The sequence below is a fragment of the Gossypium hirsutum genome, chromosome D04 (genome assembly GCF_007990345.1).
Source record: "Gossypium hirsutum isolate 1008001.06 chromosome D04, Gossypium_hirsutum_v2.1, whole genome shotgun sequence".
NCBI classification, from domain to species: domain Eukaryota; kingdom Viridiplantae; phylum Streptophyta; class Magnoliopsida; order Malvales; family Malvaceae; genus Gossypium; species Gossypium hirsutum.
Window position 1 is genome coordinate 13,841,940 of NC_053440.1, and position 22,322 is coordinate 13,864,261.

At 36.1% G+C, this 22,322-nt stretch overlaps 1 pseudogene; it reads left to right on the forward strand.

Moving 5' to 3' along the window:
• The first annotated feature begins 1,363 nt into the window (after positions 1 to 1,363).
• Positions 1,364 to 2,485, forward strand: LOC107955193 (transcription factor bHLH51-like; annotated as a pseudogene).
• The last annotated feature ends 19,837 nt before the right edge of the window (positions 2,486 to 22,322 follow it).

Sequence of the window (22,322 nt, forward strand, 5' to 3'; positions counted from 1 at the left end):
TATGCTTTGTTATGGATTTGTTCTATCTTCTATAATGAATGAAGCATGATTTTTCATTAAACTTGTTGTATTCAACCGTTGCTTGGATACTTGAATTTGACTCATTTAATAGCTCAAACACTTGTTTGAGTCAAACTCGAGTATTTACAAGTACAAGTGTCTGAGTCTTGGAGAGAACTTGAAGATGACAAGCGGTTGATAGAAGGCCGTCTAAATCTTTAATACTTGTTTAGGGTGAGTTGCTAATTGAGTGTCCATTGAAGGTCCTACATCATGACTAACTGTTGAATGGTAATTTAGGCGGCCTTGTTTTGCGCTTTTAGGATGCCATAGGCATAACTACGTTTAAAACATAGAGAAAAGCAACCAAAATTTTGCAATGTCGGGGATTAAAACCTAAAACAATCGATTTGTTGATGCAAATATTGTCGGATTGTATTCACCGTGAGAACTACCTCGGGTCGGGTGCAATCAACTAGCATTTAAATCAATGTTGCTAATTGAAGTGGTTAAAGTAAATGAACCCGAGTTAATTCCATCCATATAACTATCCTTAAGATTTGCAGTCCTTTCTATTTTATACTTATAGTAATATCTTTAGATCAATACATTAACAATATTAAAAGTAGGGTTAATTGCATTAATTATTTTAACATCCAAGTTAATGGATGCACTAACAGAAAAACTTGATTGATATATTTTTTACTAGGACATCCGATAGAAATAACCCAAAGTAGGAAATGGGTGATTTGGTGTGGATTTAAAAAAGGAGAAACAGTTGATAGAGAAAGAAGATGCTGTTTCTAGATAATGTGCTTAAAACACAGTGTAAAAAACAGTTCATCCATGACTTCCCTTGCCAACTCTCATTTTCTCCACATTTATATCCCCACATTACACTTTAATGCTTGTAGCGATGATAATGTAGCAAGTAAATATTACTAAATCCATTATCGTTTCACACTTGAAACGTTTTACTCCACCACTCGCTCCATTTCACTATAGATTTATAATTTTTAAATCCATTATTACTTCCATGAATGTTGGACATATTCATCTTCGTCCTACCCCATACCCCACCTCATCACGCTCTACTTTAATTTAATTTTTATTATTTATCTTTAATATTTTCAATCTTTTAAAGTTAAAGTAAATATTTAAATATTATTCTTTAAAAAATATTTAAACATAAAATATACTATTATTTTTCTATATTACATTATTACATTTTTATCTTTTTAATAGTTTATATATATACAATAATAAAATGATAATTTCATTTACTAGAACCAATTACTATTTAAAAAAAATTACCTCACTCTACGTCTACTTTTCGGAAAAAAATTCACTCAAAAAATTATTCGATTTAAAATCAGTTGGAGTTTTGCTTATGCTTATTCCATCATCCCAATCCCAACATGTTTTTTAGCCATAAAAATCATCGAAATTAACCACTTTAATTGAAATGACAGGCAAATAAGGCCAAACATGATTTTAATTTGAAAGTTACGCACCATCGGAATATGAAGATCACACATTATTTGCTCAGGAAACAGTACCCTTTACCCATTCTCTAATAAAACCCTGGTGGATTGGGGTTCCAGATTAGCTTTTGATCATGGAGAATTATTACCAATCTTCTAGCTGGACTGATTTCAGTGATAAAGTAAGCAATGATTCTTCTTTCATAGTCCCATGGACGATACCAGTTGAAGAAATTGCAGAAGATACAGCTACAACAGTTTACACAAGTCATAGTCAAGCTGAGAAACGTCGCAGGGATCGGATTAATGCACAGATTTCAGCTCTCAGAGAACTCATCCCCATGTCTCACAAGGTACTCACTTCCTATCAACATTGTTCTCTTCAGCTACAGTTTAATTCGCTCAAAACCTAACTTGGGTTTTCTTTACAGATGGATAAGGCAGCTTTGCTGAAAAGTGCAGTGGAACAAGTGAAGGATCTAAAGCGAAAAGCGGCAGAAATCAGCAAAGCTTTCAATATTCCGACAGAAATGGATGAAGTAGATTGGGATCGTCCCCAAGACATAAATCCCAACGGTTCAAGACAAGGTAACGACAGCAAAGGCAAGATCTTCATCAGTGCTTCGGTATGTTGTGATGACCGACCTGAAGTGTTCACTGAACTCATCAAAATCCTCAAAGGGTTAAAGGCTAAACACCATTAAAGCTGACATTTCAAGCGTTGGTGGAAGAATGAAATGCAACTTCATCCTTTGCTACAATAGCATTGATGAAGAAGAAGAAGGTAGTGAAGGAGTTTCACCAACCACTCTAAAACAGTCATTGGATGTGGTTTTAAGTAGGATTGCTTCATCATCTGATGTTTCCGATTGTCGTATTCAAAGCAAAAGGCAAAGGTTGTTCTTTCTTTCTCAGTTTACACAATCAAAGTTAATTTATATATAAAAATACACTCCATTTCCAAATAACATAAATGCAAGTATGCAACCTTTCTTCGTTTCTTTTTAGTTTTACATTAGAGTATTTGATTCAAACGATTGATACGCGATCATATCCTCGAAAAGATTCTTCATTTTCCAAAAATATAATCGGAGAACGTTCTTTGATGAATAGAGGAACCGTTACAAATTAATGAAACTAAATATACCGAAAGATGGTGAGAAAAAGATAGGAGTAGACCTGCAACACTAAGTGCAATGACATGTGGTGGTTAAAATTGCTAAAATATCCAAGTCCCTTTACAAATTGTGAAGAGGTTATGTAACACCCCAAACTCGGTCTGAACGTTATGGTCGAATCTGGTGATTTCACATGGTAGTGTGTTTGAAAACCGTAGCTTGTGTTGGATAAACCGTAACTTCGCTTAATTCATTTTCCGTTTAAAGTTTATCTTTTATTAATTCTAAAATTGTGATTTTTAGTTAATCGTTAGTTTTCAGGACATTATACGTTGCGGAAGTTTTTCTTTTAAATATAAAATCCAAATTTTAAGGTAAAATCCATAGAGGCCTTTATTACAGTAAAATACCCCAAATAAAAGTTTAAAAACCTAATTAAATACGAAATACTAAAAAGGGATCGTGTGGACACCGTTGAGTCCTCCATCGTTTTGATCCGCCTAAGTCTGGATATCACCTGTACAGATAAAATAAAAGGGTGAGTTTACGAAAACTCAGTGTGTAATCTCCATATAAAAAAGCAGTCAGAATGCAATCATAGTCTGGGCCTAAACCCATTTTAGTAACAGTTTCAATTTCAGTTAGGGCCTTAACCCATTACAATATCAATATTCAGTATAGTAACAGTTATGCAGTATCAATTCCTACCCAGCCAGCCTCTACACTCCAACTCCGTCCAACCCTACACTCCATGTGGGGATATAATCAACCCACCCATCCCTACACTCCAAAAAGTACCGGATGCGGCACTAGACAGTAGTTTGCAACTGAGCTGCTAGTAAATTAGGCTCGAGGCCTTTCAGTACACTTCTTCCGAACATTATAATCCCTAACCCAATGCAATGCAATATACAAATATGACATGCTATACATAATATCATGCATGTAAACCTGGCATACAGTATCAAATCAGTGGGACATCATCATGCTTAATCATATCAGTCATATAGTCATTTTAGTCAACTAGGGGTCTAGGTAAGCTTACCGACCCTATAGTAGGTCCACAGTTGACTCGGGCGACCCGTGCAACCTTAGTAATAAAACAGTGAAAATGGGCCTACAAGCCCATGATGTTCGCCTGTTGGGCCCACACGCTCGTGTGGCCCACATGACCCAAATTTGTCTTGCCCGTGTAGATCACATGGCTTGGCCCAAAAATCCCACACGCTCGTGTGGTTCACCCGTGTGGGCCTACACGCCCGTGTGGCCCACACGATCCAATTCGGTTTGGCCTATGTATCGCACGCGGCTAGCCTCGTCGATCACACGCTCGTGTTCGATCACACGGCCTACCACACAGACGGCCACATGCCTCTGCGGCGTTGACAGCCTCACTTTTCAGCTTTTTGTTGTTTCCCGTTTATAGTGTTACGGTTACACACATGAACCGTTTTCGAAGCGATTGCACTCCTGAGCACTCCAATACCTATCAACTGATCGATAAACACTAGATTCATCCCTTGAAACGCATTCAAACAGAATTGAATTGAAGATTTCATCTTATTACGCAACCTCTCAAACTTACCCTCGACGTTTCGAACGATTCGACTAAAGTTCCACTCGCGATGAGTCTCTTTCTCCAAAATCCACTGCTGCCCAACAAGATAACAGAATACTAATTAGAACCCTAACAAATACAATTTTACCAAACACTAGCAACTTGCTTACCAAAACCACGCAAAGAATCGCCAAGGAAGAGGCAGAAAGTACTACTGCCATGGGATGGGGAGATAAATTCGAAAGGGGGAGAAGATAAAGAATAAAAGGGGAGATTTTGGCACTCAGTAGTACAGAACAATATCTCGACAACACTTCAAGAAGGGGCGTCCAAGTAGAGAACAGAAATAGCAGCCGAAATTTGGGAAGAAAAACAAATGAGATTCGGTAATTGGAATTCGGCAACAACAAATGAGAGTTGAGAGAGGAAAAATGACGGTAAGTGAGGAAGAAAAGAAAAAAAATAGTGGAAATGATTTGGAAAAGAAGAAAGAAGAAAAAAATAAAACACTCAGTAGAGAAAACAAGGAAGCAGAAGGGAAAAACTGATAGAAAGTTAAGAGTGTGAGAGGAGGAGTGCCGAAACTTGCCACTACCCAATTTGGGATAATTTGAAACTCCTCCATCCCTTATTTTTCTCCCCAAATCACTCCAACACCTTTCCCCAACCGTCTGCCACAATCTCCTCAACAATCGAATTCAAAACCCACTCAAACACTACAGAATTTAGGTCAAACTACAACACCCACATGGCACTAGCAATAAAAATAAATCTCATTCGCACAAGTAGGGGTTCGAACTTCAAACCTCTTGCTCCTTTTCTCTCTACTTAACCACCAAACCAACAGGCCCATGGTAATTATAAGCCTACTGACTAGTGATAGGGCTTTGTTTAGAAAAATACAAAAATTTTCCCAAGACAAGCTTGAACTTAAGACCTCACACACACGCCCAGAGCACTTATCCACTAAACTAGACAGATATTTATGTCATAAATACACGAAAAAAAATATACAAACTTTGGGGCATTACAGGTTAAGGGTGATTGAAAAAAACGTCAAGTAAAGGAAAAAGGTTGAGATAGCTATGAAGAGGGTTTAGGAGTTAGAATTGCTAAAATGTCCAAAAGCCATTAATGAGTTGTGAAGAGCTCTTATTTATAAATTTCAAAATTAGGAGGTACAAAGTTAGGTGTTAAATAAGAATAATGAGAGAGATTTTCCAGTTCAAAAAGACATTATTTTTTTCATTAATAAAGGGTTAAAATTATGGATAATGACAACTAGTAAATAAGAGTTCATTATATTTTTGAAAGAAAAAGTGACAATCACTTAATATTGTAGGAAAAAGATAAGAGGAAACCTCTTAACTTTCTCTTCATATGATCCATCATGTCAAGTTCTTTGGAACATCTAAGAGTGAACATAACTAAAAAATCTTGATATATTTTAGGGTTATTTCCACTTCTTCTACTTTGGTAAAGTAGTGATATAAGAAATAAATTATGTGGAACTTCTTTCAGAACATGAGTTGTTATTAATTAAGGGTTGTTCTAATATGTTTTGAACTTGATTTGTTCTCAATATATATATTTTTTATAAAGGTTTTTCCATAGCTATTGTCAACATAATTGTTCTTGGTAAATGTTGTTCTGAACAAGAGTTGTTCTTAGTAGAAATTCTTTCGAGTAAGAGTAATTTCGATTAGGAGTTGTTCTAAATAGGGTATTTTCTTAACATGATTATTGATCTGTCGTAATTTGATATGTCAAATTAGACACTCTTGAATACTTAATGAGTTTGTTCTCAAGTAGTGTATGAGTCTTTTTAATGCTTTTTAGTGATTCTTAGCTTTTAGTGTTAATAATAAATTTTCTAATGTTTTACTTCTTTTAAGACCCAAAATAAAAAAAATTATGCGAACTCAACTCAAGTCACATCATTCGTTTTAAGGGAATTTTTTTGTCAATATTAGGGTTAAGGAATATGATGTATTTAAGGCATCTTTATGCCACAACAAAAGGGGGGATCTTTTTATCATTTTTTTCTACATCTTTTATTCCCTCACCATTTTTAGTTTTCTAGGTTTTCCTTTCTTAGCTTAGTAGTTAGTTGTTGATGTTTTCTTCTTTATTTTTACTACTCATTTAATTTTCTTTCAAATAGACACTAGACTCTTCGTTGTTATTTTGGGATTTTCCTTAAAGCATTCAATAGATTTACTTCTTGTTGGTTAGCAAAAGTGCAAAAATATTAACTTGGCCTGTGGATTTTTCATCATTTTTACTGTCATCATATTCACCAAAAACTCCTTCAAGAGTCACTAAGCATTTCTAGACTTTGCCCTTTTTATTGTGGTTACTTGATGAATCATTTAAACATGAAATTGGTTGGTCTTTGTTTTTTGATGATGAGTAAGAACTGAGTTTTGTAGTGGTTAGTTAATTGAAATGTTGCATGATTAAATTTAAGGTAAGAGACTAAATTGTAAAAATTAGACTAAATCGAATAGACTTCAGAACTTAGAATTGACACCTCTAAGGGAACATTTAGATAGGTGAGACTGAGAGGAGATCCTATTGTGACATAATTTGATTATCGTGATTTAGTTTAGTGATGTCGAGAGATAAACCAAGCTAAATCATCTAATTGGGTAAAATAGTGATCGAGAGGTAAAATTGGACCAATTAGGAGTTTGAGCAATTTAGATCCCTAATTCAAGAATTAATTAGCAACATGAATATCAATCAACCACTTTATCTCATTGAATTAATATTTGTTATACTTTTGATTGTTATTCAATTTTAGACCTCCTAGGTATAGTTAAGTGTAATTAACCTTGAATTATGACTTTATGTAATATAACACTTAGTTATTAGCTAGCTAGACTTATAACAGCCTGAAAGTTAGTGGTGCCAGAAACTGTGGTTTCAGAATCTTATTTTTTGATAATTGAGTCAGTAAATATTATTTATTAATATTTATTATTTTATTATTTTGTTATATTGAATTTTGGTTCTGGAATTTTAGTGATTTGATAGTTAGTCAAAGTACAAGTGTTTTGACCCAAAAGTCAGTGATTTTGAAAAATAAGGTATCGGGACCTCATTTCCGTAAATCAAGCCCGTAAATATTTTTATTAAATATTTACAGAGTTTTTATATAGATTAATTGAATTTTTGATCTGTAATTTTTTCGAATTTGTGGTTAATTAAGGTATAGGGACTAAATCGTAAAAGTTGTTAAAGTCAATCGCTATAGATTTTTATTTGCTAAAAGGCTTATTTAGCAAATAAATTAAGGAATAAATAAAAATTAGACCATTTTTGGAATATGAGTGGACAGTTGGTGGTTCATTATGCTTATAATATTGTTAATTTATGTTATAATTTAAAAATTAAGAAAAATAAAGTAATAAAATGTAACAAAACATGAAAAGAAAGAGAAATGCCTTCTCATCTTCTTCTTCTTTCACGAAAGTCACCTTTTTTTCAAGGGGGGAATTAGTCTTAGGGCTTAAAACTTTAAGTCCTTGGTTGATCAAGATTTGAACCAATTGGTAAATAATCAAGGAAAATAAAAAATTGTAGATTAGTCTCTCACACTTCTATTGTTGCTGTTTGCACCCGGTAAGTTCATAAAAAACTTAATTTATTAATTCATGTTATGTTTGTGTGATATTGTTTTACTTTTTAGTTCGAAATGTTAGGTAAATAATGTCTTTTGACATCAAATGGACTAAATCGTAAACATGAAATGAATGACTAATATGAATAGATACATGATAATGGATTACATGTGAAATTGGTATATGATTTCTGTATGTATATGATGATGTTACATGGTTAAAAATAAATATAGATTGTTATTCAAAAGGTGAAAAGTGAGTATACATTTTCAAAGTTTGTAATGACATAAAAATGGCAACGATGCTAGTTAAACTTAGTAAATGATTGGAATATGAATGGCATGCCATTAAGGTTAAAAAAGAAATCAAGTGTTGGTTAGGGATTTCTTTATCGATGGCTGAGATCTAACATGTGTTGCGGATTATCGACAACTCAAGTGAGTAGTATCGAATAAAGTTGCAAAAGTAAACATAACCTATAGCTTGTATGAGTAGCCTAAATATACCAGCTTGTGTGAGCAAATCAAATTATTCTTTATCGATGGCTGAGATCCAACACATGTTGTAAATTCTTGACAACTTGAGTGAGCAACATCGAATAAAGCTAGTATTAGTAAACCGACTTTACAGTTAGTAGAAGTAAATTAGTCCCATATAATCAAATTTAAATTGTTATAGTTCTCCGGACAAAAAAAAATGGTAATGAAATGATTGAATGTGAATTCTATTGACATGTTCTAATATTGAATGAGGTTGAATAGTATGACGTAAAGCAATTTGGTTGTACAAATATATAAATTTAAATCCTATGATCTTATTATGTGAGGTACTAACCTATAGGTTGTCTTGTGGGATGATTTATGAATACATATAAAAAAGGATGCAAAAAAGAAATGCCATGCTCTACCTTTATGTTTCAATTACTTGAATTGTTATAATGACAAGGTAAGTTAAGTTAAGTTATTTTATTATGAACTTACTAAGTATTCGAAATGCTCACTTGGTTAAGTTACTGTTTTGTAGTTGTCTTTACGGAGTGTGGCGATTGGACCACACTAGAATTCACACTATCAAGCCTTCGATTTGGTAGTATTTAATTGTTTTAGATCCAGTTATGCGACGTGTATATAGGCTTTGACATGAATAAATGTTTATTTTGGTTGATGATAAAATGGTCTATATGTAATGTTAATTTTGAATGTTCTTATGATATGCATATAAAACTTAAAAGGTATAAATGTTTACTTGGATGTGTTTACGACTTGTGCCAAGTATGTGGTCAGTTTTGTATGCCTTGCTTGAATGCTTTAAGTAAGTAAAATAGCATTATGGTACACAATAGTTGAAGGTCTCAAATGTTCAAAATTAAGTGTTTAAATGGTTGGGTTAATGTGATAAGATTGGAATAGATTTGTGCTAATTGACTTGAATGGTTTGCAATACTTATATAATCTTGTTGTGATATGGTGTCATTGAGGCATATTGGTTAGATGATTAGAGATTATTATATGATTTGTTTTAGTTTGATTGGAAATGAGAAAACCGATTGAAAGACTAATATGTCGTCTATCAAGTCCAATTAGGAAGATTCTTTATCTTAGGCATCGAAGTGGATGACTCCCAAAAGATAGAGACATAGATGTGACTGATTGGATTGAGAGTAAATCGGACTAGAACCAAGGAGAATAGATTTTGAATTTCTTTATGGATTTATTCACTTGTGATGCTAATAGTGTGGCATACCTAAATCCTCAGTAGATGACAGGCTATATATCCGTGACTACTTCTACAACATGTAGCGTCATTCAAAATAGTGGAATTCATAGCCCGAGACATGAGTAAATGATATCCTCTCATTTTCATTACATGGTTGATGAAAAGTAAACATTTTCACGGGTTGTTCATCTTTGTGATGAATGACTTGATTACGATTTGATGGTAATTGAATTTTTAAGAAGGAAGATGTAATGGTTACCATGAGATAAAATAGGACTATATTGGGAGAACAGATATTATCCCAAAGAGATGAAGGATTTCCTATGAGGGTAACACATTTGTGAAAAGGTCATCGGACGAGCATTGATCGAGTTGCTTTTGTAATGGTATGCCGTTTGGGAGAGCTCAGTCATGATACAATAGTGGAATGACTTTGTAACAACTCATTTTTTAGTGGTGTCAGAAACAGTGATTTCGGGGCCACAAATCAGACAAGAGAGTTCGTAAATATTATTGCTTAATAATTATGAGTCAAATATAATATTATATTAAATTTTGATTTGATAATTTTGGTAATTGAATAAATATTTAATTACAACTGGTTTGTCCCTAAAGTTACGTGGTTTTAGAAAATAAGGTATCGGGACCTCGTTTCTATTAACTGAGGCCGTAAATGTTTTTATTAAAATTTACAGAGTGATTATATAGGTATATTGAAATTTCGTCTAGAAATTTTGGTGATTAGATAGTTAATTAAGGAAAAAGGACTAAATCGTAAAAGTTGAAAAAGTTAATCCCTATTGATTTATTTGTATTAAATGGTTATAAAGGTATGAATTGAAGGATTAAAAATAAAATTAGGCCTTATTTATACATAGTGGTTGGCTAGTGGGTGTTAAATATGTAATTTTAAATGTGTTTAAATGTTTATATTAAAAAGGAATATATGTTAAAATATTAAGAAAAGAATAAAACAAAAACCATTAACATCATCTTCTTTCTTTTCGTTGGCTTTAACTGAAAACACCATTAGAGCATTAAGGGAGGTTGGACCGAAGCCTATTTCAATTGCATGTCAAGAAATGGATTGGTTGATAATCGTGGGAAAGGAAAAGTTGTTGAATTATCGTTGAAGTGTTCGTAGCTATTGAGATTAGGTAAGTTCATAATTTGGTTTAACTAATTAGTTATTATTTTGTGATTTAATAATTATCTATTTATGTTGTGATTGAGTTCATTTTTTTAATAATTGATAAGTGACGAATTGGATTAATTGATATAAAGCAATTAATGAAATTACTTGAATTACCATGTTAGCTAAGTTAATGATTATGATTGTAAATGGGAACTATATGGATATGTTCTTGTAATGGTACAATATGAAGAAAGTTAAACGAATTGGAATGGATATTGGCTCGTATGAACCGCGTGAATACTTAGGATACAAATAACATGTCATCAAGGATATTAAAGTTCGGGTGCTGGTCTTGGATGTCCTACCGATGGCTGAGGTCCTACCTTTTTTGTGAATTCTCCACAGCTCTTGTGAGCAGCATCATGTAGCCTAACATCCCGACCTACAGCTCGTGTGAGCATTTACAGTTACGATTATAGTTACGGGCACACTTTGTGTGAGCATTGTTTTCGTGTATCTGACGTTATTTCATTTGGTTCATCGGGTGTTAAATGTTTAAAATGAAATGGAATATACGAAATGGTTATATGGAATTAGACATGTGAAATGAGACATTTGAAATGAATACTTGAAATTAATATGTGATGGTTGGTTTATGTACGAAATATCTTTTTCATGCATATGTTTTATATATATACTCACTAACCTTGTGAGACTTGTGATGTGTATAGGTAATTAATGAACTCATGACCATATTATTGAATTATCTTGTAAAATGTTTAAAATTTCATCCTTTATGGTAAGTTAAAGTTAAAGTTAAAGTTTATTATGAACTTACTAAGCTTTACGTAAACTTACCCTGTGTTGATTTTTCTTCCTTATAGATCACCAAATTTGAACTGCCAATTGGATTGCTTTGGAGAATCACACTATCCGGCAACTTATTCGATAACTAATTTTTTATTTTGATTCGATTATAAGTGACATGTAAATAGGGTTTTTGTAACACCCCTAACCTGTATCCGTCACTGAAACAGGGTTACGGAGCATTATCGAGATAAACAGATCAAATACAGACATTTCATATTATTTAACATTCATGTCAGATTTTATTCATAATGTCTCATATATGAGTCCTCGAGACCTAAAACATGTATTAGAAACAAGTCAGGACTAAATCAGGTACTTAAAGAATGTAACACCCCAAACCTGGCCCAGATGTTGTGGCTGGATCTAGTGATGTCACATGATAGGATGTTTGAAAACCATGTCGTCGCGTTAAAACCATTTCCATTGAATTCCTTATCTTAATATCTTATTAGTTCCAAAATTATTTTTCTCATTTAATTGATAGTTTGAAAACGTTACTCGTTTGCAAAAGCTTTTAAAATAGATTAAACAATCGTGCGCTTAGGAAAAACATTTGTTTCGTTTGAAAACCGAGGTTTCCTACTACTAGCAGTTGTAATCCATAAGGTAAAGATAATTAAAACCCAAAACCAAAGTCTGAAAGTCCAATTACAACCCAAAAACTTAGCTAGTAAAAATAGAATAGAAATAAAACCAATTATCATAAATATGGGTTAAAAACCATGAAAGTCCAAAACCGTGGTCACCGCCGAGTCCTCCGCTGCACCGATCCGTGTAGATCTGGGGATTACCTATGCAAATTTAAACAAAAGGGGGTGAGTTTACGAAAACTCAGTGTGTAATCCCACAGAAAACAAACAATAGCAAATCACAGTGCACAGCTAAAGCAGTCCTAGGCCTAAGCACTTTTTCAGTATCAGTAACAGTTTGGGCCTTAGCCCATCTCAGTACAGTATCAAATATGCAGTAGGGCCTTAGCCCATCACGGTATCAATAGCAGACATGTAGTATTTAGTAACCAAGTCCTACCTAACCAGCCTCTACACACCATCTCTGTCCAACCCTACACTCCATGTGGGGATCAAATCAACCCACCCATCTCTACACTCTAGGTAGTATCGAATGCGGCACAAAATAGTAATTTACAGCTAAGCTGTCAGTATTTTAGGCTTAAGAGTCTTTGAGTAGACGTCCTCCAAATATAATTAACCTAAACCTATGCAACGGAACATACAAGTCATGACATGCTATCTCAGGACATCAGTACATATAACCAGTTCAGTATACCAGCAAACTACACGCCCATGTGGCCCACTCAGCCCAAATTGGCCTTGGTCACGTGGTTCATTTTTAATGTAACCCGTGTTAGCTAAATATTCATATATATTTTCACTATTTACTTATATGTTCCTTCAACGCTGTCTACTTGAGTCACTGTTCCTAAATTATTAATATCTTGAGCTCCAGAATTCCAAATTAAGGTCTGCTTGATGTCTTTAAAACTACACTCAAATACCTTTCTACCATAAAATTTTTAAAATTTTTGGTTTAGCCAATAAGTACAGTAAAATCTTCAATCTTACCCTTGTTCTATTGTTTGACAGCTTCGACCTTTCTTTGCTAAAAATTAATTATCTCTTAGTACAAAATTTGGATGATGTTATCATTTATTTCTATTGAAAATAGACTCATTATTTTTAAACATGTAAATTTTAACCCCCAATTATTTTTATCCAATTTTTGATGATTTTCCAAATTCAGAAAAGGGAAACCCGAATTCATTCTGACCTTATCTCACAAAACTTATTATATCTCATGATTTACAACTCCATTACTTACACCGTTTCTTCTATGAAAAACTAGACTCAATAATATTTAATTAAATATTTTGTTCATCCTCTAATTCGATTTCCACAATTTATGGTGATTTTTCAAAGTTATCCTACTGCTACTATCCAAACATCAAACAATTTTAGCTTTTCGCCGAATCCCATTTTCTGCGTTTCGGGTACACACCTGGTTTCGGTTTGACGTGTAGACACTCATAACCTAGAATTGACATTCCCAAACATAGATTTAGATTTTAAACGAGTTTTTAAAATGCAAATACGAATGACCATAGCGCTAATCAAGCGACCAATGCTTACCCCACACCCTTAGTGATTTCAATTACGAGGTGACACGAGGAAGACTCCGTTATTCTCGATTGTCTGCTAACACAAAAAGAAAGAACAATGGTAAAGGAGAATTCGGCAGGGAGAATGGAAGGGAAAATGTGAAAATTTTTTTTTGGAAAAAAAATAAAAAGAAAAGACTGATAGAATATTCGATAACCACCACCCTTAATCCCTTATTTTTCTCCTAAAAATAGTCAACCACACTCCCACAACAACCGAATTCAAACTTCATTCAAACACTTCAGTATTTTACTTCCCTTCAAACTCCCACACAGCACAGATAACAAAACAAATAACTCTCTTACATGCACAGAGATTCAAACTCAAGACCACCAGCATATTAGCACTCCACCTAACCACCAGACCAGCAGGCCCATTCTGTTATATTTTTACAACCAAACAAATACAAGCCTACTGAACATGAGTGAGGCTTTACTCAGAAAAATTCAAAAATTTCGCCAAAGGCATGGCTTGAACTTGGGACCTCATACACATACTTAGAACACTTAACCACTGAAGCAGACATATATTTGTGTCATATTTTTACAAAAACAAAAATATAAATTTTTGGGGCGTTGCTCTACTCCCTAAAAAAATTTCGGTCTCGAAATTTACCTGATCAGAACAAATAAGGATACTGCTGACGCATCGTATCCTCAGGCTCCCCCGTGGCCTCCTCAGTGTTATGATTATGCAATAGAACCTTCAACAAAAGAATATACTTCCTCCTCAGAACCTTTACATCACGATCCAGAATCTGGACAGACTCCTCTTCAAAGGTCAAGTCTGGCCTAACCTCAATCTCCTTAACAGGGACAATATGAGTAGGATCAGAGTGGTAACGCCTCAACATAGAGACATAGAACACATCATGGATACGATCCAACGCCGGAGTTAGCTCCAACTAATAAGCAACTGGTCCCACTCACTTCAGAATACGGTAGGGTCCAATAAACCTAGGGCTCAACTTGCCCTTACGACCAAACCTCAGTACTTTCTTCCATGGTGAGACCTTGAGAAAAATGAAGTCCCCTATAGAATACTCGATCCCATGCCTCTTCAAATCCACATAAGATTTCTGCTTGTTAGAAGCCACTTTTAAATGATCCCGAATCAATCTAACCTTATCCTCTGTCTTAGAGACCAACTCAGGACCCAGAACACGTTGCTCATCCAACTCAGTCCAAGATAAAGGAGTGCGACACTTATGAGCGTACAATGCCTCATAAGGTGCCATCTGGATGCTAGACTGGAAGTTATTCTTGTAGGCAAACTCTGCTAACGGCAAGTACTCCTCCCAACTGCCTCAGAAATCAATAACACAGCTCCTCAACATGTCCTCTAGTATCTGAGTCACCTTCTCCGACTGACCATCTGTCTGAGGATGAAAAATAGTACTGAAGTCTAATCTTAAACCCAGAGCCTCATAAAGCTTCTTTTAGAACCGAGACGTGAAACAAAGATCCCTATCGAAAATCATCGAGACAAGTACCTCATGCAGTCTCATTATTTTTGATATGTACAGCTTAGCTAATTTCTGAAGAGAAAAGTCTGTCCTTACCGGAATGAAATGAGTAGACTTGGTCAATCGATCCACGATGACCCAGATAGAATCCTTCTTAGTGGTTGTTAGAGGCAACCCATTAATGAATTCCATCGTTACTCGCTCTCATTTCCATAACGGTATATTAACTGGCTGTAGCAAACCTGAAGGTAACTAATGCTCAGCCTTAACCTGTTGATAAGTCAAACAACAAGCAATGAAGTTAGTAACCTGATGCTTCAACCCTAACCACCAGTACAAATCTCGAACATCTCGGTACATCTTGTTCCCGTCGGGATGCATAGCATAGGGACTACCATGCGCCTCTCTCAGAATCGACTATCTTAAATCCTCATCATTCGGTACATAAATCCGATCGCGAAAACAAAGTACCCTATCACTGTTTATCCCAAATTCAGTAGTGCAACCATTCTCAATCTGAAAAAAAACGTAACCTAAGAGACTTATCCCCAACTATTTACCTCAAATCTATTCAATCCATGTCAGTTTGACCTGAAGTTCTGCCAACAGACCTTCATTGTCGAATAGGCTAAGTCAAGCGAACATCGCTCTCAAATTAGTCACAGCCCTACGACTCAACACATCAGCCACCACATTGGCCTTGCCAGGATGATACTTGTAACACCCCAAACTCGGCCTAAATGTTATGTACTTAAAAGGCCCTTATTACATGAACGAACCCAACACAAAATTTAAATTTAAATAAAAACTAGTAATAAACAGCTGCATTTTTGTGGCCATCTCCGAGTCCCTCACAGCACCAAATCGCCTATGGCCTAGGATTTCCTATAAGTAAATAAAAGAAAGGTTGAGTTTACGAAAACTCAATGCGTAATCCCCTATTAGTTATTCAGTAAACAGCATGTAGTAACAGTTTGGGCTGAGCCCTATTCAGTGACAGTACAATGTGGGCCTTAGCCCAATACAGTAACAGTGTAAGCCTTAGCCCAATACAGAATCAGTGTGGGCCTTAGCCCAATACAGAATCAGTGTGGCCTTAGCCCAATATAGTAACAATGCAGTGCAATAATGCAACTCATCCCAATCCAACCAACACACCACTCCGTACCACCAACACCCATGTGGGGATAAAATCGATCGACCCGGCCTACACACCAATATCGCAACAAAGTTGTTAGTAATAGTATCGTAGCAAAGCTGCCACTAACAATATATGTGGCAAAACACTAATTGGTCCACAGTCGTCTTGGGCGACCCGTGCGACCTTATCAGTACAGTATACTTCCTCTAAATATAACATCCCAACCTCATGCAACACGTCGTGACATAATATCATACGTGTATGCAAAATGTCATGCTCAATCATAGTCATACATATCATAGAGCAATTTAGTCATACATAACATAAGGCCATAACAGTCATTTTATCTCCTAGGGGTATAACACTCATTTTACCCTATGGGGGTATTTCGGTCATTTTACCCTATCGGGGTATTTTGGTCATTCTACCTTATGGGGGAATCTCAGTCATTTTACCCTATGCGGGTATTTTGGTCATTTTACCCTATGAGGGTATTCCGATCATTGTACCCTATGAGGGAATTTCAGTCATTTTACCCTATAAGGGTATTTCAATCATTTTACCCTATAGGGGTATTTCGGTCATTTTACCCTATAGAGGTATTTCTATTATTTTATCTTATGGGGGTATTTCAGTCATTTTATCCTATAAGGGTGTTTCGATCATTCTACCCTATAAGGGTATTTTGGTCATTTTACTCGATGGAGTTATTTTGGTCATAACAGTATAAATGGGCCCAAGGCCCATTATTCGGCCCAAGTGGGTCCATACGCTCATGTGGCCCGTTCAGCCCAGATTTCGCCACGGCTATGAGATCTACATTGACCAATCTAATATTAGCCACAGTTCGTGGATTTCATCCGTGTGGGGCCCATTAGCCCGCACAGCCCATTTCGGCCCAACGTGGCCCATTTCAGCCTAAGCCCATGAGAATGCTCATGGCAGCCTCTACTGTCAAGCACCATGTTTCGTGGGCTCGGATTACCCCACTAGCGTTCGTACGCTCATGTGGCCACGAACGCTGTCATTTTTGGCTTTTCAATTTTTTCCAATTTATAGTTAAGGGGGTGTGATTACACACACTTCTCGGTATTTCACTGATATCGTTTATAGAGTTTTATTACACACCTAATGCAGTTTGATGCCGGAACACTCCCGAGACCAACAGAACCTTCGACTAAACATTGGCGATTCCACACACAAAGACTCCGTTAGGCAAGAACTCCAGTCACTTAATCTTCTCCTAACACAAGACAAACCCTTTAGTAACGATTACCAGAGCCTAAATTTCAATCACATTAACTAAACTTACCAGAACACACACCAAGAACACCAACAGCAATCGAGCTACACCGAACCGGAAAGTGCCAAAGACGAAAGAAAGGAAAAGAGAAAGGAAAATCAGTATGGGATTGGGAGAATTCAAACCTCTAAAATTTTGGAAAAGAACTGAAAAAGAATTGAAAAGAAAATAAAAAAATCCCAATTGTTAACCCCCAAATCCTTTAATTTTCTACTATTATAACTCCACAGCAACAACCTCCCCAAATCCAAATATTCTTTCCTCAAATCTCTCCAAATATCCCTCCTCAATTCTCTCTATGACCAGTTCAAACTCCATTTAGCAGTAGTTCAATCCAACTCCACTACCTACACAGCTCAAGCAGCAAAATAAATACTCTATTGCACAACCCAAGACTTGAACCTCAAACCTCACAGTTACACAACACGCCACATTGCCACTAAACCACAGGCTCTCTTTGTGTCATATTTTAACCACAATAATTCAAGAACCTACTCTATAGATCCAAGGATTTTATTCACTTAAAATAAAAATTTTGCATAAGCTAAGGCTTGAACCCCTGACTTCTCAGAAACTTCCAAACTCTCCTAAATCACTTAACCACTGAAGTAGACATTCACTTATGTCACTTCCTTGCACAACTAAATATTTATGTGCAGTTCCTAACTGTTCCCTTGCGCAAAACCTATTTCTTCTAGGCCCAAAATTTGGGGTGTTACAATTCACCCCTCCTTAAAGAAATTGCGTCCTCAAAATTTCCAATTATCAGATCAGTCGCATAACACAGACTCCACCACTACGTTTCTGATGCACAATCTAGTTACAAATTAAGTATATCGCCAACCGAAAAGGACTTAACTCGAACACGTCTAGGGCCTCTACCATGACCTCTTGTACCTCCTCCGTGTGTACCTCTTATGCTCATATCAAATAACATATTATCTGTTTAAGAAGTTTTATGTATCAGTTTGTAATTTCAGTAATTATTAATATATGTATTATGAAAAGTAGTAATCAGAGTTTTGTTTTCGCAAATCAAGGTCTCCCTATAGTTTCCAGTTTCCTATAGTCGCAGTTTACTCTAACTAATGAGTTTCAGTATAGTCTACTATCTATAGTAGTCTCTCAGTGTATTTCAATTTAAGCAGTTTATAGTATAAAGAAAACTTACAGATTCGGCACTGGAGACTCGGTGTGCCACACTTGTAAACCTTCCAAAACACTTCAAGAACAGTTTTCTAGAAATTCTAAATATTTTCAAAATCTATTCCACAGTCGAGTTTTGCAACTTGGCTCTGATACCACTAAATGTAACACCCCAAACCCGGCCTAAATGTTATGGCTGAATCTGGCGTGTCACATTGAAGTGTCGTTTGCAAATTTATCTTGTTGGAAAAAAACAATTCTAAGCTGTAAACCACTTTAGTATTATTTAACAATCATCTAGTTAAAACGTTTGCCTTATTATCTGCTACTGTTATAATAGTTGTTTTTAAAATGCAGAAGCATTTGAAAACTCTAATCGTTTAAAGTTCGTGACTTTGAAAACAGTTATTATTTTGAAAATTCGTCTTCCCTAAACTAGTAATTTAAAGTAAATAAGCAAAAGCCCAATTAAAAACCTAAAAAAACTTAAAAGGCCTTTATTACATGAACAAACCCAACACAAACTTTAAATTTAAATAAAAAACTAGTAATAAACAACTGCAGTAGTGTGGCTACCTCTGAGTCCCTCACAGCACCAAGTAAATAAAAGAAAGGGTGAGTTTACGAAAACTCAGTGCGTAATCCTCTATCAGTCATTCAGTAAACAACATGAAGTAACAGTCTGGGCCTGATCCCTATTCAGCAACAGTACAGTGTGGGCTTTAGCCCAATACAATAACAGTGTGGGCCTTAGCCCAATACAAAATCAGTGTGGGCCTTAGCCCAATACAGTAACAATGTAGTGCAATAATGCAACCCATCCCAATCTAGCCAATACGCCACTCCGTACCACCAACACACCATGTGGGGATAAAATCGACCCACCCAGCCAACACACCAATATCGCAGCAAAGCTGCCAGTAATAGTATCGCAACAAAGCTGCTAGTAACAATATATGTGGCAAAGACACCAATAGGTCCACAGTCGTCTTGGGCGACCTGTGCGACCTTATCAATACAATACACTTCCTCCAAATATAACAACCCAACCCTATGCAACATGTCGTGACATAATATCATACATGTATGCAAAATGTCATGCTCAATCATAGTCATACATATCATAGAGCAATTCAGTCATACATAACATAAGGTCATAATAGTCATTTTATCTCTTAAGGGTATAACAGTCATTTTACCCTATAGAAGTATTTCAGTCATTTTACCTAATAGGGGTATTTCGGTCATTCTACCCAATGGGGGTATTTCGGTCATTTCATCCTATGGGGGTATCTCAGTCATTCTACCCTATAAGGGTATTTCGGTCATTTTATCCTATGGGGTATTTCGATAATTTTACCCTATGGGGGTATTTCGGTCATTCTATCCTGTGGGGGTATTTTGGTCATTTTACCATAGGAGGGTATTTCAGTCATTTTATCCTATGGGAGTGTTTCGGTCATTTTACCCTATGGGGTATTTCTGTCATTTTACCCTATGGAGGTATTTTGGTCATAATAGTGTAAATGGGCCCAGGACCCATTACTCGGCCCAAGTGGGCCCACACATTCGTGTGGCCCGCTCAGCCCAGATTTCACCACGGCTATGAGATCTACATAGCCCAGTCCAGTATTCGCCACAGTTCGTGGATTTCATCCGTGTGGGGCCCATGAGCCCATTGGCCCACACAGCCCATTTCGGCCCAGCATGGTCCATTTCAACCTAATCCTATGAGAATGCTCACGGCAGCCTCTACAGTCAAGCACCATGTTTCGGGGGCTCGACTTACCCCACGAGCATTCATACGCTCATGTGGCCTCGAAAGCCGTCATTTTTGACTTTTCAGTTTTTGCCAATTTACAGTTAAGGGGGTGTGATTACACACACTTCTCGGCATTTCACCGATATCGTTTATAGAGTGCTGTTACACACTAATGCAGTTTGATGACGAAACACTCCCAAGACCAGCAGGACCTTCTACTAAACATTGGCGATTCCACACACGACGACTCCGTTAGGCAAGAACTCCAGTCACTTAATCTTCTTCTAACACAAGACAACCCCTTTAGTAACGATTACCAGAACCTAAATTTCAATCATGTTAGCTAAACTTACCAGGACACACACTAATAACACCAACAGCAATCGAACCACACCAAATCGAAAAGTGCCAAAGACGAAAGAGAGGAAAAGAGAAAGGAAAATCAGCAAAGGGAAAATCGGCAGGGGATTAGGAGAATTGAAACTTCTAAAATTTAGGAAAAGAACTGAAAAAAATTGAAAAGAAAATAAAAAATTTCCAATTGATAACCTCCAAATACTTTAATTATCTACTATTATCACTTCACAACAACAACCTCCCCAAATCCCAATATTCTGTCTTCAAATCTCTCCAAATATCCCTCCTCAATTCTATCTATGACCAGTTCAAATTCCATTTAGCAGTATTTCAATCCAACTCCACTACCTACACAACTTAAGCAGCAAAATAAATACTCCATTACGTAACCCAAGACTTGAACCTCTGACCTCACAGTTACGCAACATGCCACCTTGCCACTAGACCACAGGCTCTCTTTGTGTCATATTTTAACTACAATAATTTAAGAACCTACTATCTAGATCCAAGGATTTTATTCACTTAAAATAAAAATTTTGCATAAGCTAAGGCTTGAACCCTTAACTTTTTAGACACTTCCAAACACTCCTAAATCACTTAACCACTGAAGCAAACATTCACTTATGTCACTTCCTTGCACAACTAAATATTTATGTGCAGTTCCTAACTATTCCCTTGCTCAAAACCTATTTCTTCTAGCCCATAATTTGGGGTGTTACAGTACTCAATGGTACAGTCATAATCCTTAAGCAACTCAACCCATCTTCGCTGCCTTAGATTCAGCTCCTTCTAAGTAAGGAGATACTTAAGGCTTTTGTGATCAGTGTAGATGATACACTTCTCACCATACAGATAATGCCTCCAGATTTTCAATGCAAAGACTATGACAACCAACTCCAAATCGTGCATTGGATAGTTTGCCTTGTATGTCTTTAGTTGACGAAACGCATATGCAACCACCATTCCATCCTGCATTAACACACATCCCAAACCGACATGTGATGCATCACTATAAACCATGAACTCCTTTCCAGGTTCAGGCTATACCAAAACAGGAGCCCCAGTCAGTACAGTCTTAAGCTTCTCAAAGCTCTCTTGCTGTGCATCAGTCCAGTCAAACGGTACACCTTTACGTAACAGCTTAGTCAAGGGTGTTGCGATCAGTGAAAATCCTTCCACAAACTGTCGGTAATAACCTGCCAGTCCAAAAAAGCTATGGATCTCAGACACATTCTTAGGTTGTTTCAAATCCAATATAGCCTCAATTTTTCGAAGATCAACTCGAATCCCCTCAGTAGACACTACATGACCCAGAAATGTTACTTCACGTAACCAGAACTCGCACTTGCTGAACTTAGCATAGAGCTGCTTTTCCCTCAAAATCTGAAAACAATCCTAAGGTGCTCGTCATGCTCATCCTCAATCGCTACCATACCTCTCGTATAACGGCTCAGTCGAAGGAAT